Source organism: Mesoplodon densirostris, chromosome 13 (assembly GCF_025265405.1).
Source record: "Mesoplodon densirostris isolate mMesDen1 chromosome 13, mMesDen1 primary haplotype, whole genome shotgun sequence".
NCBI lineage: Eukaryota > Metazoa > Chordata > Mammalia > Artiodactyla > Ziphiidae > Mesoplodon > Mesoplodon densirostris.
In genome coordinates this window covers 76,284,168-76,312,154 of record NC_082673.1, presented here as the reverse complement: position 1 = coordinate 76,312,154, position 27,987 = coordinate 76,284,168, and positions in this window count along the sequence as shown.

Below are 27,987 nucleotides of genomic sequence, written 5' to 3'. Positions count from 1 at the left end.
GCACAGGGAACTACATTCAGTATCCTGTGATAACACATAATGGAAAAGAATATGAAAAAGAATGTATTTATACATATAACTGAATCACTTTGCTGTACAGCAGAAATTAACACAACATTGTAAATCAACTATACTTCAATAAAAAATAAATTAGAAAAGAATAAGGCTTTGATTTCCTGTTCTCTGTCTTATGATCATTCCTTTGTAATATAAAACTTCCTCCATTTAACAAACTCCAGAAGTTATGAATTGATTCTCATTTTCAAATTTGTTCTTTCTCTAGTTTAATATGATAGATTCTTCTCTAAAATTGTGTTCCAAAAAATTATCAATTACAGCAGTTACTACTATGCCATAGCTGCCAAATCCAAAAGAAAATCTAAAAAATGTTTAAAAAGAGAGAGGAAACTAGGTTTCCAAAAGCCAGGCAAAAATCAACTTCAATCTACAGGACAATTTTAGATTTTAATAATGTAAGTTCAAATTGCAGAAATAAAGGAGAGCAGCTCGTTTGAGACTATCCAGGCATAAAGCAGTAGAGGAAGACTTTGAGAGGCTGTAAACTCCCTACAATTAGAATTGTTCTCTGAGAATCTGGTAATCCAAGGGGTCTGTAGAAGGGTTTCAGGCAATTTGTGAACAAAGCAGTTATATCAAATGGGTATGTATCTGTATGTTTGTGCATATGTGCACACAGATATATGTATTTTTCAGAACAAGAGGGTCCATAGTTTTCATCAGACTTCCAAAGGAGCACATGTTAATTGTTTTTACAGACTTCAAATTCAGAAACACTTTAAATGTGCTGTAAGCTCGTTCCCACTCTAGATTCTGTGAGTTGCAAATGACCATTTTCTGTCGGAGAACAATACGAATGTTAAGATTATTGAAGGTGGAGTGTGTCTTAGTGAAGAGCACTAAAGTTTGGATATGCCTGTTGGAAACTCTGAAAGAGCATGAGAGAGATGGATTAACTGGAAAATATATATATACCCTGAGTTAAGCCTAAATCTGTGAGGACAGGTGCCTGGCTTGATTCCGTCTTGTATGTGCCTGAAAGCAGTCCACTTAGTTCATGATGATGTATTATGTTTTTACTCATCACTTATGTTTTCAAGTGCCAGTCTTACCCCCCACTTCCATGGATATTATTCAATTCATGAATATATTCTTTAGCCCCTAAAATTATCAGCACAATACATCTTCGCTAATCCTTTCTTTAAATATATGTGATAAAAAGAAATCCTGCCTCTGAAATAGAAAGGACTTTCATTCTACCACTCTGACAGAGGACTTATCCTCTTGTTCCAAAAAATTATACTGAAAGTAGATTCCTCAGTAACCATTCCTTCCTAGGATTCTGGGTTCTCAGGCTAAGGTATTGTTTGTTTCTTTTGAGACCCCTATGGATTCTTCCCCATCATTGCAGTTAATACCTCCATTTCCCAAATCTTAGGCAAAGAAAGATTTTTTCAATTTTTGAAAGGAATATTATTTAATTGCAATTTTAAACTCTTTCCTTAGTGCATAAACAAGCCAAGATATTATATTTCTAATTCAGGAAGACAGTTATAAACTGTTTTGATCTTATTTTGTTAAACATTGATCTTGTTCAATTGAGTTAGGAACAGTCAGAATATCTTTAATTTTCTTCCATTCCACTAATAAAATTTGTTTCTTTCCCCATTCTTTTGATAAGATATTGTATGTTATTGCTGGTAAAAGTTAAAAAGAATAAACACATATTTATTCGAATTTGGACAATGAGTACACATTTTATTTTATGGTCAGTGGAATGTATCAATAATGGTAACATTTCAACCACTTTAAAAGAATGTCTAGAAAGCACAAAGGGAATTTTAGGTAAGGGTACCATTTCAGAGGTGTCCTTCATATCAAACCACAAAGTCCATCACCTACCTTACCTACAGGTTGGCTAGCCATTTTTGAAAGAAAATGCATAAACTTGAAAAGAATGTTTAATTGTTTCCTGTCCCCAAACATGCCTAGAAAGATAATCTTTTTATTTTTCCTGGTAAGTCAGATAAAAATGAAAATTCTAGTAATACTGAGGAAAGGGGCAGAATAGACATTAAAGTAGACAAGTAGCAGTATCTACAATCACATAGGGGCTAAAACTGAATTACAGATATTGAAGGATAAATGAGAAGTGAGTGAGTGAAGATAGTAGGTAAGGTACTGAGTTACCCGTATATTGAAATTCCCACGGGGTCAGAGACTGCTTCTCACATGGATTTTGAATGGTTGTATTCTCATTTCCTCTCAGTACTTTGCTCAAAGGAGATCTTCAGAATATATAATCTACATATTGTTTTCTTATAATTTACTTAATGATGAAAGCATCCCCCAACCACTGCAGTGATTTCAAAGTATAGTCATTCCTCTGATGACTTCTCTGCTGACTCACTGTGAACTCCAGAGGGGAATTACGCTTCAAATGTGTTGTCAGTCTCTGTCTGCTTTTTCCGTGGGGACATTCAATATTTTGAGTTCATGTCATGTATGGCTGATGCTGGGATTCACGTAGGGCTCTGCTGTACAAAACTTCAGGTCAGGTGCTATTAAATATGTTGTACAAACATGCCAAATGGACGTGGTCATTTTGTAATAGGAATAAACAGTAGGAACTTAACTAAAACTGTAAAATTATTCAAATACATGAAATAAATTATTTCTGAGTCTCATCAGAGACACGTTTATTTTTCTACAGTCTTTTGTTTCCAGCTACAACTGAGATCAGGGCATATGCCCAATTTTGACAAAAGACAAAATTGTCATTAGTCCCATAACAAGTCATATTGGACACGTATTGGTAAACAGATCCAAATTGTCTCTTGATGACATTTTCATAAGTCACCAAATGTGTGTTTTAGTCATAAAATTAAATGTTAGTTATTTCTCTAGCACCTGAAAGAAACGAATGGTCCAGGTGAGCATTAGAAATGGCCCAAATTAGAAAATAAAACTGAAAACATTTAAATTACTCTTTAAAAAAAATAAACATACATTATCTATGTATGTTTACATACACAGCTTCTATGGGTAAGGAACTTAATTACTCTTCCTAATACTTGCTTGAATGATTTTTTTTTTCACAGGCTGTATGTTTAAGTATGAGAATTCCTATGTGGGAAATCTGGACCATGTACTAAATGTACCATGTAGACCAAGTTCTAAATGTGTCAGGATGTGATGGTGGAATAATATTTGAAATTATAAAAGCCACAGTCCTGCACTAGTGTATTATGAAGAGAAAAAGACAAATAAACACACGATAAATCTACAATGTGATGAGTTCCATTAAGCACAAATTCGGTGGGGTCTTAGAAGGAGGGAAAAGAAAGGCAAGTCAGTGATGCATAACCAGCTAGAGATTACATATTATGGAAAGTGAATGAGGTTAGAGAGGAATTGAAAGATTATAGCTTAGCTGGGTAGAGATTATGATAACATGTTAAGAAATCGTAGCTCTACAGTAGAAAGATTCTTTAATTTGGACTGTAGAGGAGTGTAGTTGTAGGGGGTGGACAGAGACTTACCACGTAAGTGCACCAAGCATGCTCCATGAGCTGTGTTGCACACACTTATCTATTTTACTGTTTTTCATTGTTCAGATGTTCCTGGGATTAATGTAGATTCACTACAGATTACATTATAGTTTTCATTTTTATTTTCTCAATACTCATGTTCTCAATGAATAGAAGCAACCACAATCAGTATAATATGGAGAAGGTCTGGAAATTATTTTTTGTATAAAAGAGTTGATATTTGTTGAACATTTACTAAGTGCTAGTCATTGTGCTAAGCACTTGTCATTTATTAACCTAAGATTTTAAAAGTTACAAAAACCAGTTCCAGGTAATGGTAAACTATCAATTATATAAAGAAACAGAATGAAGTAATGAGATATGCATTTTAGAGAGACAGTTCGTATAGAATTTATCAGTCCGGTGGTAGATAAGTGTAACATCTAAATCTAAGCAAAATGACTCAAAAGAATCTTGACCCATGAGATTAACAGTAGAGTTATCTACGAGAGGACTGGAATGAGAACGTTTTGGAGACTTGGTAATCCATTAGTTATGGTTGATATGGGAAAGGAAGCCATGAATTGATATAAATAGTGCTTAAATTTACATAATACAATGATGACAGTGACATGAAAAGGGAGGGAGGGATGATTGAGAATTAGTTGGTATAAGACTAACATTTGTATTGTATTGTTACAATACAATATCATGGAGAATATAAAGTTGTTTTATATGTGTGCTATGTCTTTTCCCCATTGACATAGTTTTATATTCTTCTTGCCTCTTCAGTTAATTAGAACCAGTTAATTAGAACCACTGAACCTCATTGGAAGAAACTGGAACTTAAAGAGCTTCAAATCTGTTTTTAATGTTAACTTCCTGGCTCCATGAAGCAAACTGCATAAACTCATATACCATCTCCAAATGAGAGGCTTTAGGAGTTTGAAGACATATCCTGTCCAATATTCTCTTCATCTTAATATTTCTTCTATCCTTAAATCATCTCTCCTTTGAACACATTTGACATCTGGAAACCCTATCTTATAAAAGAGTGCCTGATTATGTCTAGATACTGAGTTGTGTACTGACAAAGTTGATTATTGAGATGTGTTTGGTCTGAGAATAGGAATACTTAAGATACCTTTACCACACTATGTTATAAAGTCAATTTGCTTTTTCACTTTTAATTATTTTAGGACTTAAAATACAATACTTAAACATCAAGTGTGTATATATATATATGAAATATAAAAAAGAAATTAAAATTATCTGTAATTACCCACCACTGAGATATTTTACTGTTTCCCCTATAATCTTTTAACTTCATATATATCTGTGTATAATTAATTACATACCTGTGATTCAGACAGTGGCTTCCTTTCTCTTTTTTCCGGCTTAATTGAGGTGTTATTGACATATAACATATGCAAGTTTAAGTGTACAGTGTGTTGATTTGATACACATATATATTGCAAAATGATTACCAAAATAAGGTTAGTTAATACCTCCAACCCCTCATATAATTACCATTTTTGTGTGTTATAACGTTAAGATTTACTCTTTTAACAACTTTCAAGTATATAATACAGTATTGCTAATTATAGTTAGCATGATGTACATTAAATCCCCAGAACTTATTAATCTTATAGCTGGAAGTTTGTACCCATTGACTAATGCATTCGCTGCTGTCCCCACCCTGCCCCTGTCAACTACCACTATTCATTTCTATAAGTTCGGCTTTTTTAGATTCCACATTTAAATGAGAAAATACAGTATTTGTCATTCTCTGTCTGACATATTTCACTTAGCATAACGTCCTCAAGGTCCATCCATGTTGTTTCAAAAGGCAGGATTTCCTTCTTTTTTTGGCTGAACAATAGTCCATTCCATATATATATATATATATATACATACATATATACACACACATACACACACACACACACATATATATATAATATTAATATTTTCTTTATACATTCATCCACTGATGGACACTTAAGTTGTTTCTATGCCTTAGCTAATCTAAATAATGCTGCTATGAACATGGGGGTGCAGATGTCTCTTCAAGACAATGATTTCATTTGCTTTGGATTTATACCCAGAAGTTGAATTGCTGGATAATATGGCAGTTCTACTTAAAATTTTTTGAGGAGCCTCCATATTCTTTTCCACAGTGGCTGTACTAATTTACACTCCCACCAGCAGTGCACAAAAGTTACCTTTCCTCTACAGCCTCACCAAGACTTGTTTTCTCATCTTTTTGATAATAGCTATTCTAATAGGTGATGTCTCATTGTGGTTTTGATTTGTATTTCTCTGATGATTAATTATGCTGAGCACCTTTCATGTACCTGTTGGCCATTTGTATGTCTTCTTTGGAAAACATGTCTATTCAAATCTTTTTTCCATTTTTAATCAGATTTTTTTTTCTGTTGAATTGTATGAGTTCCTTATATCTTTTGGATATTAACCCCTCATCAGGTAGATGGTTTTCAAATATTTTCTCCCATTCTGTTGGTTGCCTTTCCATTTTGCTGATTGTTTCTTCTGCTCTGAAGAAAGAGTCCTTTAGTTTGATATAGTCCCACTTGTTTATTTTTGCTTTTGTTGCCTGTGCTTTTGGCATCTTATCCAAAATATCATTGCCAAGACCAATGCCAAGGAGATTTATCCCTATGTTTTCTTCTAGTACTCTTACAGTTTTGGGTCTTACATTTAAGTCTTTAATTCATTTCAAGTTAAAGTTAATTTTTGTTGAGTGGAGAAAGATAGAGGTCCAATTTCATTCTTTTGCATGTGACTATCAGTTTTCCAAACATCATCAAACACCATTTATTGAAGAGACTATTTTTTTCCCATTGAGTATTCTTGGCTCCTTCTCAAATATTAGTTGACCATATATGTGTGGGTTTATTTCTGGGCCCTTAATTTGGTTCCATTAGTCTATGTGTCTTATTATGCCAGTACCATATTGTTTTGATTACTATAGCTTTGTAATAAAATTTGAAATCAGGAATTGTGATGCCTCCAGTTTTGTTCTTGTTTCTCAGGATTGCTTTGGCTACTCAGTGTCTTCTGTTGTTCCATATAAATTTTAGAATTGTTTTTTCTATTTCTGTGAAAAACGTCATTGGAATCCTTATAGGGATTGCATTGAATCTACAGATGGCTTTTGGTAGTGTGGACATTTTAACAATAACAGATCTTCAGCTCCATGAATACAGAATATCTTTCCATTTAGTTGTGTCTTCTTCAATTTCTTTCATCAGTGTCTTGTAATTTTCAGTGTACAGATCATTACTTTCTTGGTTAAATTTATTCCTATTTTGTTCTTTTAGATGCTATTGTAAATAAGAGTATTTTATTTCTTTTTCAGATAATTCATTGTTAGTCATTGTTGAAATCTATTGATTTCTAAAAATCAATAGAAACACAATTGATTTTTTTTTTTTTTTTTTTTTGCGGTATGCGGGCCTCTCACTGTTGTGGCCTCCCCCGTTGCGGAGCACAGGCTCCAGACGCGCAGGCTCCGGACGCGCAGGCTCAGCGGCCATGGCTCATGGGCCCAGCCGCTCCGCGGCATATGGGATCCTCCCAGACCGGGGCACGAACCCGTATCCCCTGCATCGGCAGGCGGACTCTCAACCACTTGCGCCACCAGGGAGGCCCCACAATTGATTTTTATATTTTGATTTTGTATCCTGAAACTTTACTCTATCCATTTATGAGTTTAAACAATTTTTGATGACCCCTTTAGGTTTTTATATATATAAGATCATATCATCTGCAAATAGAGACAATTTTACAGAAGCCGCACAGGGCCTTAGAAGCAGGCCAGTGCAGTGGTGAGCTGAGAGCTTGGGTTGGTGGGAGCCACCTGGGTCCATAGTAGTGACCTGGGGCCACTGTAGTGGGTCTGGTTCTGGGAAGACTGGCTGTGGGGTCCATGGTGAAATTGGGTGCTCACTTCAATCTCCTTCCATGAGGAGGTGCTTGGTGAAGGGGTCATGGGACTAGTGTGAATCTATCTTTCCTACTCTCCCCAGTGCATGTTTTCTTATTTCTGTTCTTCACCCATGTGCTGTAATCCCTCACCTGAAATCTTTGGCTCTAGGGAAGGTATTTTTGTGCATGGATAGTTGTTCAAATTGATGTTTCTTGAGTGTGTGGAGGGGACAGGGTGCTAGAAGTGCCTATGCCATCATTTTGCTGATGTCACTTCCAGATTTCTTTCTTTTCTTTGCAATTGCCTGGTTCCGTTCTAGATAAGACTTTTGCATGTGTCCTTGTATTTGTTGTTTGCTCTTCCTCTGGGCCTACACATAACTCCATTGTCCTTATTATTTAGGTATCTGCTGAAAACCACCAACTCAATAAACCATAAATGAAATATGGCACAAAAAGGCTGAAGTTCTGAGTGGGTAGAATATAAATCCTGGCACAGCTAAACATGCCAGGAAGTGAGGGGAGACTCTTATGAAAGAAGGAACCAGAGAAAGAGAGCCCGTGTTTTGCGTGTAAACTCTGCCCTAGTTTCTGGCTGATCCTTGAAACATGTTTGCAAGGGGCAGACTTCACTTCAACTAAAGACAAGAGAACTGCAAATTATAACACAAAGAAAGGTGGGTGTGGATAAATGAACCTATATGTTTACAAGACTTCTTTATTTTATGTTAAGGGGTACAATATTAACTAGAATTACACAGGTTGTGAAATTAAAACCATTAAAAATAATAAATACAGTCAATAATCAAATGATAAATTAATATAAAATTCGAAAAATCATTCAAATGATTGAAAAGAAGTCAGGAAAGGAAATCAAAGGCATAACAATATCAAACAACAAAATTAAGCAAAACAAAACAATAGAGGGGCAAACAGAAAACAAATAATGAATTGGAAGACCTAGATTCATACCAATAATTACATTAAATATAATTGGAATAAACAGTCCAATAAAAAGTGAGATATTTTCAGAATGAACAAAAATGTAAGAATCAGCTATGTACTCTTAACAGGATACACATGTTAAATATAAAGATACAGCTATGTTAAAAAATAAATAAATGGAAAAGGTTATACCATGCAAGTACTTATCCTAAGACTGGAGTGGGATTTTTAATATTAGATAAAATAGACTTCCAGATAAGAAGTATTACGTGAGATTAAGGAGAAATTTTATAATGATAAAAAAGTCATTAAGAAGAATTGACAATCATAATTTTGTATGTATTTAATAATAGAGCCTGAAAATTTTAAGCAAAATATAACAGTAATCAAATAAATAAGTTAATTAAATTAAATAAGCATAGATTTTAGCACCAATCTTTTAGCAGTATAGAAAAACTAGACCAAAAAATTGGTAAAGAAATACGTAATCACAACAACGTTCTCAACCACTTAACCTATTTGGTATTTATGATGCACTATACCCAAGAACTTCAAAATACACATTATTTTCATATGTACATTATAAATTCACCAAGATGGACCATGTCTTGGCCATAAAACAAGTTCAAATAATTGTAAAAGATATACAATTATAGAATATGACCTGTGACAAAACAGAAATATATTTGAAATTAAAAACTATAAAATATTTCATAAAACTCATTCTTTTTGTAAATCAAGCAAGACATTTTTGAAAAGTTTATGGGTCAAAGAACAAATTATAATATAATATTGCAAACAGAATAATAATCCAGTTACAACATATTACAAGTCTTGAATGCTTAAAGCAAGCAGGGCGTAGGGGGTGTAGTTGTAAAAACTTATACAAGAAGATAACAAAGTCTTAAAATCACAGACCTAAGATTAAAAGAAGATTAGAAGCTAGAAAATAAGGGCAAAATAAATTCAAAAGGGCAAAATAAATTCAAAAATTTTTGAAGTGATTCAAAAATCACTATAGATATTACAGACATTAAAATGATAATGATAAATGGTTATGAAGAATTTTATACCAACCATCCCAACAACCTAAATGAAATGATTAAACTCTTTTGTATATACAACTTACCAAAATTGACATTTAATAAAAATGTGAAGATTTATTGAAGAAATTGTACTCTATAGCAAAAATCTTCTCCAAAAGAAAAACTGAAGCAAAATAGTTTCACTGGTAAATTGAAGAAATAACGCTGATATTACACAATTCTCTTCAAAAACTAAAGGAAGATGAAATACTTCTAAACTCATTTTATAATCCAGTAATAACACAAATGATAAACTAATACCAAAACCTGATAAAGACATTATAAATAGAAGAAAAGTACAGGCCAATATCCCTGTATGAATCGATGTAAAAATCTTTAAATTACAAGTGAATCATATTCAACAACATAAAAGAGAATTCCATAGTATAACCAAGTGTTTATTAAAAGAATGTAAAGTTTTCTTTATATTTGAGTATCAGTGTAATTCACCACCCTAGAAGAATAAAGACAATCATATGATAAATTTAATTGATGTAGAAAGGCATTTATTAAACTGCAAATTAACTTATAATAATGACTCTTTGGAAATTAAGAATAGAGGAGAATTTTCTCAATGTGATAAAGTCATGTATGAAAATCTAAGACAAATACTATACTTAGTATGATGAAATATTATCCCATAAATTGAGAAAGAGCCCAAAATGTTCACTCACCCACTTTTATTCAACATTTATTGGAGATCCTAATCAGTGCAATTAAGTAAGAGAATAAAAAGTAAATAAGCAATTAAGGTAAGAATAGGGCATACTGTTTGGAACAAAGGAAATAAAGTTTCTTTTTACACTTGACAGAGCTATGTATGTAGAAAACCCTGGGAATTACAAAGCAACTATTAGAATTAATAAGTGAATTTAGCAGTAGTACAGTACTCATTGTTAATGTTTTAAAAACCATATATCATATGCTAACAACAAAAATTGAAAAATAATTCAAACTTTGTCCTATTTACAATAGCATCAAAAAGTATGTAGGGACAAATGCAACAAACATATACATCATTTCTACACAGAAAAATATGAAATATTGCTGAGGAAAATTAAAGAAGACCTAAATAATTGGAGAAATATAGAATGGAGGACTCAGTTTTGTAAAAGTGCTAATTTTCCCCAAATTGATCTATATAGATTTGATGCAATCCACATAAAAATATAGCAGTTTTTAAAATAGAAATTGACAAACTTACTCTAAAATTTATCTGTAAAGGCTGATAGCCTAAGGTAGCCAGATCAGTTTTCAAAATGGGAAACTTTTACAATTGGATTTCAGGATTTACTGTGAACTACAAGAATCAATAGCATAAAATTATAAGACGTATGGATTAATGGAGGATAAAAAGGTCCAGAATTAAAACCACACATATGAAGTCAGTTGATTGTCAACAGTAATGTTGAAGCCATTAAAAGGGGAAATAAAATACTTTTTCAACAAATGGTACATAAAATTGGATGTTTGTATGGAAAACAAAAAGGAGAAGTTACAATTGACACTGCAGAAATACACTTGATCAAACATTACCTCACAACATACCAAATAATTAACTTGAAATGGATCATAGACCTAAACATAAAAGGCAGAATAGACCTAAATATAAAAGGCAGAATTATCAAATTTCTAGAATAAATTATGAAAAAAAAGCTCTGTAAAATTTTTGTAGATAGGACACAAAAAAGCACAAACCATAAAAGAAAAAAAAAGGAAAATTGGACTTTCTCAACATTTAGAACGGGCAAAGATTTGTTAAGAAAACTTGCACACCACAATCTCAGAAAATGTTTGCAATACATATATCTGCAAAGATCTTGTAGCCAGAATATATAAAGAATTCTTACAGTTCAATATGAAAAACTAACACAATTTTTTAAAAAGCAGGCAAAAGATTTGCACAGTTACTACACAAATGGACATAGACAAATAAACATAAGCACATAAAATGATAGCTAAGTATCAATGGTCATCAGAAATTGCTAATCAATGCCACACCACTACAAACACAGGAGAGAAATATCTAAATCAGTATTTCACAAATGACAAATGACAACAATGGCCAAAATTTAAAAGACTGACAATTCCATGTGTTGACAAGAACGTGAAGTAACTGGAACCCTGGTACATTGCTAGAGGAAATGTAAAATTACACCTCCACTTTGGAAGACACCTTAGAAGTTTATTTTTAAAAATTATACCAACAAATTTATTATAGCCCAATCATTTCTCTCCTAGGTATTTCTCCAAGACAATGGAAAGCATATGTCCACACAATGATCTGTGCATAAATATTCATAGCAACTTTATTCAGAGTGCCCTTAAACTGAGAAAACCTAAAGATCCATCAACAGAGAATGAACAAACATATACTGTTATAGCCACATGATAGAGTACCACTCCACAATAAATAGGAATGAGATACCAATATGTACCACAACATGATAAATGCACATACTGTATGATTCTACTTATATGAATCTCTAGACAGTGAATTATTATTATATTTATAATAAGAAAAGTCAATCAGTAGTTTAATGGGTCTTAGGGCAGAGGAATTGCATTCAAAGAGACACAAGGAAAAGTTTATGATGTATATAATCTGTAGCTTTACTGTAGTGGTAATCTCAGAGGTGTAACTCATCAAATTGCAAACTTTAAGTGGATACAATTTATTATATGCAAATAACACTTCAATAAAATTGATTAAAAATTGATTAAAAATTAATTTAAAAAATTAAAAATCCTGTATCAGATAGGATTTACTTGATCATTTCTAAAGTACACAAATTTTTCTCTATCAGATTGTCCTATTTATTGTTCATATCTGAAATTACATTCTTTATTTGTATTTTTATTTGATGATTGTATGGTTCCCTAACATTTCTCTGCCTTTCCATCTTACTAGAATATAAATACCCTAAGAGTAGAGCTGTCCATTTTTATTTTTTGTGGCATCCTGAGAGCCCAGAACAGTGTCAGGCATATATGTAATTTTTACATGATTAGCATAAATTATATTTATAATTTTCTATCTCAAAATTATTAATATGTGGGGAGCAATTATCAAGTACTCAAATGTTATTAAATGCATAATTTTACACGTCATATACTCTTTAAAATAAATAATCCATAATTTATATAAATGTTTTTAATGCTAAATATTTATAGGTCTTCTATACTTTCTATTAAAATATCAATTTGAATGAACATCTTTGCAATTATAATGTTGATAGGCTTTATGACTATTTTTTTAATTCCAACTTTTAAAAGTAGAATTATTTATATAAAAAGCAAAGATATTTTTGTCTTTGTAATATATATTCCTAATTTCATTTTCAGAAATAAAGTGCCAGTTTATATTGAGTTTTGTTTGCCTATGATAGAATCTCCTACACCCACTACATCACTATTTCTGGCTCTCTGAATGGAAGTGTATAAGAAGTCCCGCTAAGTTCTTCCTATAGATTATCCCTTCCAGGAAACACAGACAATTTTAGTGGAAAAATACAGTGGAAGCTGAATCCAGGTGTAGAATAAGCTGGATTCTGAAAATCAAATTTAAGAAGGCAAAGAAAATTTTGAAAATACAAATAAAAATGAGATATTTGGGGACTTAGTAGGTATTTACTTGGTTAGAGTAGAAAACTGACTTAGGAAATAATATGAGACACAGTTGCTTTGACTGTGAAAAAACAGAAATTAAATTAATTTCTTCTGAACACTTGTATGATTCATTTCCTACCTACAAAAGCAGTGATTACAGATATAAGGGTACTCCACAAATTCTAAGCAAGATGACAATCAAATTGGGCTTGATTTTTCTGTTGCAACTATGATTTCCTACAGTAATATTTTCCTACTTTTTATATAGCTACTTCTGCAATAGTCCTGTAACTTTAGGAATTCCTCACTATCCACATAGAAATATAGCAGCTGCAAAGATTATTGAACAGGTACTCAAGAACCAAGTCCTAATATGAACTTTCAAAGCCACAGGAAAATTAGAATTGTGCATCAATTAAGCTTCTTTATCTTTATTTTGGCAGGAAAGGATGAATTCTGGGTAGTAGGAGTCTGGAAGTCTAGAAAAGATTAAAAGATGGTGTTTTCTCCTGTTAATCTCCCTACTTAGTAAGCACCAGCTATCTTACATAATGGAACTGAGATTTCCACAGCACCACTTCTGAATAGGAGGCACACTGCAGGGGCTTAGCTAAAACCCCACTCAGAAATGGTGCCCTGTACTGAATATTTCATTCAACTCCCATGTGAGCATAATAGGCTAATTGTTTATAAATTTTAAAAAATGTATCCTAAACGGAGCTATGTTTTTCGAAGCCTGCTCCTGAGACCACCTGATTCAGACTAGAACAATGGTTCTTAAATTTTGGCTCTAGACCTCACCCCAGACAATGAATCTGCATCTTAAAGTATTATATTATACTAATATAAGTGTAATTTATAGTATCATGCTTTGAGAAATACTGACCTAAAAATTATTTAAAGTATTTTGTTCAAAGAGAGAATCAGTTCCCAAGTGCACTTTGTTTTTGCCAGGTCTTGGACTTGTCCCAAAATTCTAACTATTCAGGAAATATACCCCTGACCTATACTAATACACCTCTCCCATGAGGAATAAGTATTATTTTTTAAAAGGTAACTCTTACTTTTTCACCTTAAAATCAGTTTGTGAGATCACCTCATTAATTTTAGGATATTGTAATCATAATATTTCTAATTACCTTTATATTTATATTTAATTGTATAATAATTATAATTACCATAATAATAATAATAATAATATTTAGAAGAAATACTAACCATCTGCAAAGGCAAGGAAAAACTTATGTATGTACTTTGCATTGATATCAATGTTTAAATGGAACTGCAACTCAAAGTCATTTAAATTATCTGATCACTAGTTTATTAGGGCAAAATGAGATATTCAAATGTTACTTCTGAAAAACTCATGTCTTTATTATTTTCTGTTTATTTTGTTTGTTTTTCAAACATATTTCTCAAGGTGAATACTTACAATTCACTTTATTTATTGATGGTTTCCCATTATTAAAAAAAAAAAGTTTGACCAATGACTCTCAACTCTGACTTCCCATTAGAATCACAGGAGGAATTCTTTTTTTTTTTAATTGAGTTATGATTAACTCAGTTAAATAACTCAGCCAATACCCAACTGTTCTTTGACCTGCAGGGCTTAGGGAAGTGGCTATTTACTAACAATTACAGTTGTATTTCAATTCTAAAAACAACTAATCATATCACTGAGAATGACTAAATATGAGCTGTACTTATTTATATATTTTTCCTATATGCTGTATATACTGTACTTATATATTGGACCTGATTTTCCACTTCATAATATATTAGGAAGATATTAAGTTCATCATATACTATATGTAGCATGATTGTATTATTATTATTATAGCATAAATGTATTAATTATTCTACTACTGATGAATTTAGGACAGTCTCAAAATTTTGGCTAATATAATGAAATTTTAAAGCAACATCTTATTACATATTATTGCACATGTGCAAATATATCTATAAACTACATTTAAAAATATCTCTTTGGAGAAATACTATTATTTTAAAAAATGTAAGAATTATTTTTCATTCACAACAAGAATTTATTAAAGTTCTTGTACCCTCACATCCCCACATTAGATATTACCATAGTTATCATTTCTAATAATATACGATAAAACTGCATCTCTAGAAAAATTCAACTCTTTGTAATTTATGTATTTGAGCATTTGAAGTTTTTCTTTCATGAACTCCATGTTTATAAACTTTTTCTATTTTCTGAATGTTTTTCTGATTTGGATTATTTTTCTCTACTGTTCTGATAAGAAAATAGACATTTAAGAGATTCAGTGTTTGCCCTAACATTACACACACAACTCAGATGTTGCAAAGGTCAAATCTCAACCCAAGTGGTTTGGCTCTATCTACAGAATTCTTTATCATTTTCCTGTTACCACGGATGCTGCCGGGCTGGAAAGGCCAAATCTAAACAGTAAGGCTAAAACAAGGTACACAGTCAAGGAAATAAAGATTAGATTTCAGAACTTGTTCTTGGAGAAACCACTTGGTCAGAAATCTAGACAGGAAATAGCTAAAAAAAAAGACAATCTTGTGCAAAAATTCCTGGATGACTGTGTTATATTGAGTCAGCAGGAATAGGAAAAAAACTGGGAATCTAAGCTTGAGTTTTGGTGAGTTTCCATAGAGTTTGTTTTTCTTCTTGCTTATGGAAGACACAAAACTCCACACAACCCAGCAGGACATGTAACTCTGTTGTAAAGACATAGCTTATCATCACATCAAGGCACAGCTGGTCCTTGCCAAATGGTCCTAACCTGAAGATTTGCTCTTCTCATGGCGGTGCTACTGTCACTTCCTTGGTATGTTACTCACCTAATAAATCCAGGCGTCATTTCCCTGTGGGTAATTTTATCAAAGGTTTTACAGTAGGATGCATACTGTGTGGTTGGGTCTGTGTGTTTCAAAGAAAGAGATAAAAGGACTTTACATTTGCAGGGCTTGTCTGTATCTTATACTTGGTGACATCCAAGCCAACTGATTTAAACGTTAGTGATTTAAGCTTCACTCAAGGGCAAGACAGAGAGTTGGTAGGAAACAAACTCACAAGCAAACTGGCTCCAGGAATGGAATCCGGCAGGGTACACCTTGTAGACCTTAATTTAAACTGAAAGGGCAAAAGGAAACCGAGCAAAGGAAGAGGCAATCTTTCTGTTAAGGAAGGGAGCCCAAATGAAACATTTGAGAAAAAGATGTTTCATTGTCCTCTAATTAATGCACATTTTCTTTAGATGTAGTATTTTCTTTTTCATTTTATTATTTTTTCCTCTTTATTACCTTGAAAATTAACATTCTATTTACATAAGTGATATATTTAAATTAATAGTAAGCTTAACAGAATTTATATATAGTTTAACAAAACAGTTTTTGGACATTCCCTGGTGGTCCTGTGGTTAGTACTCTGAGCTTTCACTGCCAAGGGCCGGGTTTGATCCCTGGTTGGGGAACTAATATCCCACAAGCTGCAGTGTGGCCAAAAAATTAATTAATTTATTAAAAATAAAGTTTAAAAATTAAAAATAAAGTTTTACTCTTCCAAACAATACAAAGATATTAGAACACTTTCTTGTGAGTTGTAGCTCTCCTGAATCCAATGCTATTGCAGTTGAGTGATTAACTTCAATTTTATAAACTGCAAATTCAAAACAAATTTTATTGTCATTATATTTAAAATTGTTATTGTTTTTTTGTTTAATAACTTAATTTTTCTTGAGTTAGTCACCTGTTTATGTTTTTCTCTCAATTAGTCTTCCTTTTTTCATCTCTTGTGTTTATTCTGACATTATTTTTCTTCCTCCTTAAGTATATTTTTAATAATTTTATGAAGGTACTCTATTTTAGTGTACCATTTACTTTTGCTTTTGTTTTTTCGAGAGAATGGGGAGAAATATTTTCTCAACTTCCCTGATTGGATCTCACACTTTCCTTTCTAATTTGTAGTTTTACTTTAAAAAAAAATATTATACTGCATTTGACTAGTTTCATAAAATACTGTGATCAAGGATTCAATCCATATCAACTTTTTGCAGTTAACAATCATTCAATGATTTTAATTGAATATGGGAATTTTCACAAATTTTAAATGTTGTTCAATGTGCCTCCCTCATGGAAGAGAGGCAGTTTATTTTATTCAACGGGTTATAACTAAAGCAATTTTTGTAAGTCTATTAGCGAAAGCCTCAGCCCGGCATTTAAACTTTCCACCAGACCCATCCAGATAATCCAGGATATCCTCAAAGTCAACTGATTAAGGGCTTTAATTACATCTGGAAAATCTCTTCTCAGCAACACCTATATTAGTGTTTGAATAACTGGGAACTTTAGCTCAACCAAGTTGACTCATCCAAAAAGTTGTCACAATTGTAATCCTCAATTACTATTTTCACTATCCTCTTCTAGCTCTTTTCTTCCTTGTGTTTTCTTTTTCTCCTTCTCTTCTTTTCTCTCTTACTTCATTCTTCCCATGGAGTCCTTACTTATATCCACAAATATTTCTGTTTCTTCTCCTTTCTGGAGACGTGGTGGGTTTCGCTTCCTGGCCCTCAGATAGTTGCACTGGGTCCTGTATCCAGTTCTGGCCAATAAAATATGAGGGTGTCACTGGTGAAAAATCATCTAGCTGTACTACAATTCACACAAAACGTGGCTTATGCAGGTTACAATCAAGATGGGAAGATAAGCTAAACCTATGAATTATTTGACCAATAAGTCTAATTAATTCATAATAAGCTCCAGAATACAGAGTTCAGAGCCCAAATAGAGTTGCAGCATAGTTGGGCAATGGAGTATAACAAATAAAACAGGATCAGGGCAGGGGAAGAATGGGCATTGTGAAACTCACCTGGTTTCAATTCCTTTCATCAATTTTTTCCCATTTTTAAATGTGTTCATTTCTTCATGTTTTTTGAGCACCTAGCTTCTTCTAGATACTAAGATCCCTGCCCTCATAGAGATTGTGATGTAAAAGTACAAATGTATAATTATATATTGTGCTAAGTATTAAAAAACAAGTTGCTGAGATGGTGAAAACATTTCCAACCTATTTCAGTTGAGAAATTCATAGAAGGCTTTCTGAAGGGATGGCATGAAAACCACAGCCTGAACTAGAGATAAAGTTTACCGTATGAAGAGATAAAGGGAAAGAACAGGTGCAAGGACCATAAAATGGGAAAACTGTGATATCTGGAAAGCCAGTGTTACCAAAACATAGGAAGAATGGTAAAGACTGGGAACAGAGGTGGAAATTTAGGTCATGCTAGATTTACTGAGAATTGTGTAGGCCACAATAGCCAAGGTCAAGACACTTATTTTTAAATGCAAAAGGAATCTATGTGACCTAATGTAAGGTGATTCTATCTCTGAAGCTTAATTTCCACATATTTAAAATAAAAATACTTTCCCCAAATCAATATAAGAATTAAATAAAGCAAGGCATGTAAAAATCTTAATAGTCCTAGGCCATTTAAAAAAACAAACCAACAAACAAAACCTCAGTATCAGGACATCATCATTTTCCTTAATAAACATGATCTTTTTTTATAATTCTAGGATAACTTAAACGAGAATTTGACCTAGTTTATGTGAAAAATCTTAAGGCATTTTTTTTTCTTTTTTGGTTGCATGGCATTAAGTTTGGTAGTCAGGTGATATCTCAGGCTATAACCAATTTAAGAGAGAAACGATTTTACAAATGCTTTAATACTAAAATATTGCTATATTTCAACCACTTTTTTTTCAGTCACTGTGGCACTACATATAAGAAACTGGACCAGTAAGCTGAGTTTTCCATGTCCTTTATCTCATCTGACATTCAGTGATGTACAAGATCCAATAGGCTCCACATTATGGATTCTAAAGCAAATTACCTAAATTTTATGGGTGACTGAGGTTCATTGATCAAAGATGGGAAAGATATGAAAGGGCATGGAATGAAAGCTGTATTCTAAATTACTTTGGACAACAAATAGAAAAAAAGGTGAAAAAGAAAAGTATTATGCAAATATAAGACCATTAAAAAAATTAGACATTGTGGTTTGTGGAAAAATAGTAGAGAATGAATGCAGACATACTTGCAAATTTTCTGTTTCTCAGCATTCACCTCTTATTGTATTTTACCACTATATCTCCATAGAATACCATTATTATTTTTCAATTAGACTTTGTTGCAAATCCACAGTGGAATTTGGCAGCTGACATTTAAACCCTCTCAGCCCTAGTTTCATTATATGTAAAATGAGAAATTTGGATGAAATAATCTCTAATGTCATAAACAATTAGGTCTCTCATTTCTTTAGTTCCCAGAGAGATATGTTGTGCTGCAGTTTAATTTGGGAAGTAATTTAACAGCCAATTCTCTTTGACGACGCCTTACTGTTGAGAGAGTTAAAGGTGATAATCTTAAGTCATGCCTGCAGAAGCCAAAATTCTCCATGATAAGATGCAGTGGTTTCTTCTCCTTGTCCTCTTATTCTTCCTTCTCCCCCTTAAGTTTTCTTCTTCTTCCTCTATTTTTCCTTCATGGTCATCATTACCACTTACAAAGTTCTAGCAAAAATATTCCAGTGGGGTGAGTTAAAAAAAAATTCCATTGCATAGACAAAACTCTAGCATTAAACCATATCCTTTAAAAATGTATCAACTGAAACCAATAGCAGGACACACTTTACTATCTTTAATATTTGTAGGCAGATCTAATTTTTTTTTTTTTTTTTGCGGTACGCGGGCCTCTCACTGTTGTGGCCTCTCCCATTGCGGAGCACAAGCTCCGGACGCGCAGGCTCAGCGGCCATGGCTCACGGGCCCAGCCACTCCGCGGCATGTGGGATCTTCCCGGACCGGGGCACGAACCCGTGTCCCCTGCATCGGCAGGCAGACTCTCAACCACTGCGCCACCAGGGAAGCCCGGCAGATCTAATTTGGCTTTACTGAGACTCAAGAAATATCTGACTGGTCTACCAAGAAATAACTTCCATCAGTTCTACTTTCCTCACTATTCACAGCTCAGCTCAGATATAACTTCCTACTAAAAGCCTTTTTACCATACCCTCAATGCACTCTGATTAGTTGCTCCTTTAGGAGACCTCAATAGAAAAGGTAAAGATCATGAATATGTTAACCACCACTCTATCACTCTAATATAATGTGAAGCACAGAGTACTTTCTCAATTGATATCTCAATGGGCAGAAATTTTACAAACAGAAATGACTGAACGCAAATACCTTGAAGGTTACATAGCACCATGCCACAAACATCACTTCACTTAATAAATGAAATGAAATGAAAATGGATATCAATTAGAAATAATCATTTTAGATTGTAGAGCCCTAGATTTAGAGGCATGGAAACAGGTGAGAAACAGCCCACTCTTTTTCTTCATATATCTTACATATAGATACACTGCTTTTCTGAGTGTGGCCTGGTTGTTTTCTGGGGTCACTTTGGAAATATAGATACTAGTGTCCTAAACAACCAGTTCATAACATTGTGAGACCTAAATCTGACTCATAGATATCTATGGGAAAAAAGTTTCTCACCTGGTTACCCTCTGGCTTTTATTTACAAGTGCTAGAACAACCTCTCAAAGAATCTTTTGAGTTTCTAAAGATGAATATGGTTTTAAATAACATCCACACAAAAAAACAAATAAATTTTACTTGCACATTACATTTAAAACTACCTTCAACCAGCCCATTTGAAAAAACTGTTTCTAGATGGTTTCCAAAATCCTTTCTTTTTCTGTTATTTATTCTTTTAAAATTTTCTGTTCTCTTTTTAACAGCTCTGTTGAAGTATAATTGATATACAAAGAACTGTAAATATTTAATGTGTACAATGATGTGAGATTGAACATATGTACACACCCAGTACCATCACCAAAATCAAGGGAATAGACAAATCCAACACTTCGCATAGTTTCCTCATGTCCCTTGATTTGTGTGTGTGTGTGTGGGGGGGTAAGAACACTTAACATGAGACCTACCCTCTCAAATTTTGAAGTGGGCAACACTGTATTGTTAACTATAGGCTCACGTTGGACAGCACATCTCCTAAAAGTATTCATTCTGCATGACTGAAACTTTATACCTTTTTTCTTTTTTTTTTTTTTTTTTTTTGGCGGTATGCGGTCCTCTCACTGTTGTGGCCTCTCCCGTTGCGGAGCACAGGCTCTGGACACGCAGGCTCAGCGGCCATGGCTCACGGGCCCAGCCGCTCTGCGGCATGTGCAATCTTCCCGGACCAGGGCATGAACCCACGTCCCCTGCCTCGGCAGGCGGACTCTCAACCACTGCACCACCAGGGAAGCCCTGAAACTTTATACCTTTGAACAGCAGCTCCACATCTCCTCCAACTCCCAGTCCCTGGAAACCACTATTGCATTCTCCCTCTTACATCCAAATCCACTGCAGTGTACACTAAAACAAAATGGCCTTCCTTTTACCAGGATCCACCTCCATGTGAAAGTAACAGTATTTGATTCCTTAAAAAACTAAAAATAGAACTACCATATGACCCAGCAAACCCACTACTGGCCATATACCAGGAGAAAATCATAATTCAAAAAGATACATGCACCCCAGTTCTCATTGCAGCACTGTTTACAATAGCCAGGACATGGGCACAACCTAAAAGTCCGTCAACAGATGAAAGGATAAAGAAGATGTGATACATATATACAATGGACTATTACTCAGCCATAAAAAATAAAAGCAGGGTAATGCCATTTGCAGCAACATGGATGGACATGGAGATTGTCATGCTGAGTGGGGTGGGTCGGGCACAGAAAGACAAATATCACATGATGTCGCTTATATGTGGAATCTAAAAAAAGGGGGTAGAAATGGACTTATTTACAAAACAGAGGTAGAGTCTCAGATGTAGAGAACAAACTTCTGTTTACCAGGGGGTAAGGGGGAAGAAGGATAAATTGGGAGATTGCGATTGACATATACACACTAGTATATATAAAATAGATAACTAATAAGGACCTATTATAGAGCACAGGGAAGTCTACTCAATACTCTGCAATGGCCCATATGGGAAAAGAATCTAAAAAAAAAAAAAAGTGGACATAGTATGTGTATATATATGTGTATATATATATATATATATATATATATATATATATACACACACATATATATACATATATATGTATATATATATATATGTATGTATAACTGATTCACTTTGCTGTACACCTGAAACTAATACAACATTGTAAATCAACTATACTCCAATAAAAATTTTTTAAAAAGAAAGTAATAATATCAATATTTGACAATTATTTCTTTTTTGAGTTGTACTAAGCTCCTATCACTCTCCCATAAAGTAGGGACAATAGTATTTAGCCTGTTGTGTTCAGCGTAAATCGGATGTGATCATGTTTGTATGAAGCACTGAGGTCAGGAGCTGCATGTAACCCTGAAGTACTGGTTAGGACTGAACAACCTTAGAGATTTTTCTCCTCAAATAGGTTTCAGAAAACTTTAAATTACAGCCCTCAGGTGTGTAAACATAATTTCCAGGACCTTTTATTCCCCCAATCGAGTATGGGTAGTTATTTATGAGCCTTGCTTCATGATATTTCCTCTTCAGCTGCAAGGGAGAGAGGGGGCGTCTGTCCTCCAGGGTCTCCTGCATGTTTACGGATGGACAGCTAGTGTTTCACAGCTTCATCGTAGTTTTGACTATTGGCTCCCAAAGTCTTTGGGGAACGTCTCGCCTGAAAGATACTATACAAATGTAAGATCCAAATTCACATTCTTCTCCTCTGCCTGTTAAAACTTGCAGAGTCTGTGGTCGCATCGGGTTACCTGCCCTCCAGTGAAGGTAAACAACAATCCGGATGTGCCCATATTCATGCAGAATGTGTGTGTTTCAGTCCCTAATTCATGCTCACTGTAGCTGAAAGGATCCCTGCTCTAGACAGCTTCCTTTGCTCCGAGGCCCTCAGGCTGAGAAGCTAGCCTAACATTTTTGTTTTCTTTGTCTACACGAAATGAAAGCTTGCTAACTTAGATCAGACTGTGACCACTCTATTTCTGAAAGAATCTATTCATTACTCCCTGAGCCAGTGTTAATGTGGGAAGTTCCCAGGAGGTAGAGCAAAAAGAAGCACTGACTCTTTTCTTTTCCTCTACAGCCATGGAACTGGCACTTACTAGGATGTGACTGTGGTGAAGTCACTGAACTTTTGAAGACCCCGATTTCCTCACCATCATTTTTAAATAAGAGCAAAATCATCCATCGAACAAACGTGGCCCAGTTGAAAACATGCTTTATAATTTACCAAAGCATAGAAATATAAAGTGTGGTTTTGCCTACCAGGATTTCTAAATCAAAAAACAATATGTTTCTATAGATTAAACCAGCAGATTTGAGAAAAACAGCATTCTTGAGAAAAAATTAAGCTCTGGACTTTGAATTTTTTTAATTATAAATATTAGAAGGTATTCTTCTAGTTACATTAGGCACACAATATGAGTCACATGCATTACTTTATTCCTATTTTAATTCTCTCCCCCCCAAACCCATTCTCATTGTTTTCTTTTATTTATAATTGCATGAATTATAATAATAATTAGATGCTATTTTTGCTTACCAAATGGACACAAATTTTTAACAAGTCAGAATGTCCAATGTTTTCCATAAAATACATACTCTGAAACAGGGCTGTTAGGGGCAAAACGGATATAATCTGCCACCAAGCAAATTAGGCCATACAGATTAATATTCCTGTAAGTTCATTGTCTTTGACGTAGCACTTCCACTTCTGGGGCATCATTCAAAGGCCAAAATTGAAGATAGTTTAAAAGATTTAGCTAGGAGGAGAATGATCTCAGCACTGTTTAGAATAAAGTGAGAGAGAAAGAGACAGATGTGGTGGGGGAAGAGACAGAGAAGGAGAGACTATCAATATTTTGAGAATTCTAAGATTGGTTAAGTAATGTAGTGGAATACAAAACAACCAATAATGATGGTTATGACAAATAAGGTTATTTTTGTTTGTTTGTTTTTTTGCGGTACGCGGGCCTCTCACTGTTGTGGCCTCTCCCGTTGCGGAGCACAAGCTCCGGACATGCAGGCTCAGTGGCCATGGCTCACGGGCCTAGCCGCTCCGCGGCATGTGGGATCTTCCCAGACCGGGGCATGAACCCGTGTCCCCTGCATCGGCTGGCGGACTCTCAATATGACAAATATATTTTTTTTTTCTTTTTGTGGTATGCGGGCCTCTCACTGCTGTGTCCTCTCCCGTTGCGGAGCACAGGCTCCGGATGCGCAGGCTCCGGATGCGCAGGCCCAGCGGCCATGGCTCACGGGCCCAGCCGCTCCGCGGCATATGGGATCCTCCCAGACCGGGGCACGAACCCGTATCCCCTGCATCGGCAGGCGGACTCTCAACCACTGCGCCACCAGGGAGGCCCATGACAAATATTTTTAAAGGAGAAAATAGCAGGTGAACTGGGAACTCCTCAAGGTGGTCAAGGAGAAACCTCGAATTATGAAAAAGTGATTCCACTTAAAATGAGAAAATTTTGTGAATTAACCTTGAAGTGTGTGTGTGTGTGTGTAGGATGGGGGATGGTGAAAATGTTTCCTTGGGTCAGAGCTATTACTTTGCAGGAAAAATAGGGTTTGATTGTGTTAAGTAAATGCAATGAATTGTATCATGTAAGTTAGATAGGTACATTTTACAAGGCAATGAATCCTGATGGTTATACGGTATATGATTTCAGACACCTTAAGAAAATGTGAAACACTTCCCAGAGTGGGAATTCTCCACTGACTCTCCGCAGATAGACACTGGACACATTGGACATATCTTTACCTCAATCCCTCCATAAAACCAGCAGAAAATGGGCAGAAGAAGAAGTCACTCAGAGAATTCCGGTAGCTCTTGAGATTGAACATATGAAAAATAGATAGTAGGGAACCAGAATATTATTTTTTCTGGAAGGAAATGTGGCACATTTCAGAAGAGGGTGTACAGTACAAATATAGCAAATGGGAAATAATATATTAGAAGACTGTGGGTCATGATAAGTGAAAGGTAAGAGTCAGGGAGCAGGAAAGCACCCAGATGGACCTTCTGTAAGATTTAGGCAATGAGATTTTTTCCTTTGTGAGGCATAAGGTAATAAGATAATTAGACCAGAGGCTTATTTCTTATTTCCTTCTCCTCTCCTCCTGGTACTATTATTTGAATCCTTGATAAAAGATTACTTAGACCATCAAAAGAATCCTATGTGTATTTGGTTCAGAGAAGGAAAGGAAAACAGTATTCAAAACTGATAAATAGTACCCAGAAACTCCTCCATAAGTCCATGATGGACATCAGTGCAGTCTCATTGTTAACCTAAATTATACCTGGTATTTCAAGTTGATAATATAGGTGATTTTATTATCATTGGTTCTCGTTTCCTTTTCTTCTTTTCTCTTTTTGCCTAATTTTTCTCTAATGATCATATATAATCATGTAATAAGAAAAACAAATGATCTACACTGATGATGCATTTTACTTGAGGGTAATGTTCCCAGGCAAGGCTGTGAGAAAGAAAGACAATGTGGAAGGGAAATCACTGAACTGAGTGATAATCAAGAGTGAGGCAGGATCATCAAAAAATCTAGAAACAACAAATGCTGGAAAGGGTGTGGAGAAAAGGGAACCCTCCTTCACTGTTGGTGGGAATGTAAATTGATACAACCACTATGGAGAACAGTATGGAGTTTCCTTAAAAAACTAAAAAGAGAACTACCATATGACCCAGCAATCCCACTACTTGGCATTCACCCTGAGAAAACCATAATTCAGAAAGAGACATGTACCACAATGTTCATTGCAGCTTTATTTACAATAGCCAGGACATGGAAGCAACCTAAATGTCCATCAACAGAGGAATGGATAAAGAAGATGTGGCATATATACACAATGGAATATTACTCAACCATAAAAAGGAACAAAATTTATTTATTTGTAGTGAGGTGGATGGACCTAGAGTCTGTCATACAGAGTGAAGTAAGTCAGAGAGAGAAAATCAAATACCATATGCTAATGCATATATATGGAATCTAAAAAAAAAACAAAAAAACCCCCCACAGTACTGATGAACCAGGTGGCAGGGCAGGAATAAAGACACAGACATGGAGAATGGACTTCAGGACACAGTGGGGGAAGGAGAAGCTGGGATGAAGTGAGAGAGTGGCATGGACATATATACACTACCAAATGCAAAATGGATGGCTAGTGGAAAGCAGCTGCATAGCACAGGGAGATCAGCTCAGTGCTTTATGACCAACTAGAGAGGTGGGATAGGGAGGGTGAGAGGGAGGCTCAAGAGGGAAGGGATATGGGGATATACGTATATGTATAACTGATTCACTTTGTTACACAGCAGAAACTAACACACCATTGTAAAACAATTATACTCCAATAAAGATTAAAAAAACAAAATAAAACAAACAAAAAAGAAGAGTGAGGCAGGAACACCAATTGCATAGTGGGACCCTGCAGGAGACCAATTATATTGGTGTTGACCGTATGTTTAAAATGGTTGTATCAATAAGATGTGTCAGTGAGCTAAGATTTGAGGGTGGAACCCCTATTACTCAAGTTTAAAAAGTTTGCTGCCATTGATCACAAAATACTGTCCTGATATCCCTAAAGCTCTTCTCTTGTGGGCTATATTTTGTCTCTCACACACCATGTGACAAAGAATCACTTAGACCTTGTGTGGTAGATGTTTCTACTAGCTATTCAGGAAACAGCCAGGACTCTTCCTCCAAGGTGAGTTTTATGGCAGAAAACTATGTGGCCTGAGAAGAAATATAACATGTTCCACATATGCACGAATCTGTTTTGTCCAAACCTCACAACCCTCTTGGAAACACAAGCATGCCCTGATAGAAGGTCTGACAACTGGCTGGCTCACCTCCCAGGGAAAGGTTCCCACTTTATTTAACTCAAGCTTCTGTCTGGATTAATGCTGCATTTTTCATTCCTACGTGGGAGAATCGGGTGTTGTAGGTGTCAGAGCGCAGAGTGGGTTACTTGGAAGTATTTCGTTTCAGGTTCATTCACAACCTTTTATTTTATCCAGCATTAGAAACCTGCACTGGTGAAGATATTAACGTTTAGGTGTTTCTGTTTTTTTCCCAGGATTTGTGGAATTGTGAGAGGTGGAAGTGAGATGAGCTGCTTGTGTGAGGAAAAGAGAAAAGTCTTAAGTTAATTTTCCTATTCCTTAAGAAGGTGGTAACAAGAATATAGCTGTATATCCCATGTGAAATGGAAATCACTGATCCTACTAGACTATCCATATCTGAGATAACATAGCACAGACCAATATAGCAGATTTTTTAGTATTTTTTTTTGAATAGATGCTTTAAAATTCTATTGTTCAAGCTTGGGATATTTGATTTTGAGAATGGACTTGAGAATATGGGGAGGGGGAATGGTAAGCTGTGACAAAGCGAAAGAGAGGCATGGACATATATACAGTACAAAACGTAAGGTAGATAGATAGTGGGAAGCAGCCGCATAGCACAGGGAGATGGGCTCGGTGCTTTGTGACTGCCTGGAGGGGTGGGATGGGGAGGGTGGGAGGGAGGGAGACGCAGGAGGGAAGGGATGTGGGAACAGATGTATATGTATGACTGATTCACTTTGTTATAAAGCAGAAACTAATAAAAAAATACAAAAAAAAGAGGATGTTGCAGAACAATGAAAAAATAATAATTTTCAAGTTGATCACATGTGTCTTTATCTTTTTGGGACTCTTACTTAAATGAGTAAGTGATAAGTGAATATATTAAAAATCTTCTGACAGGA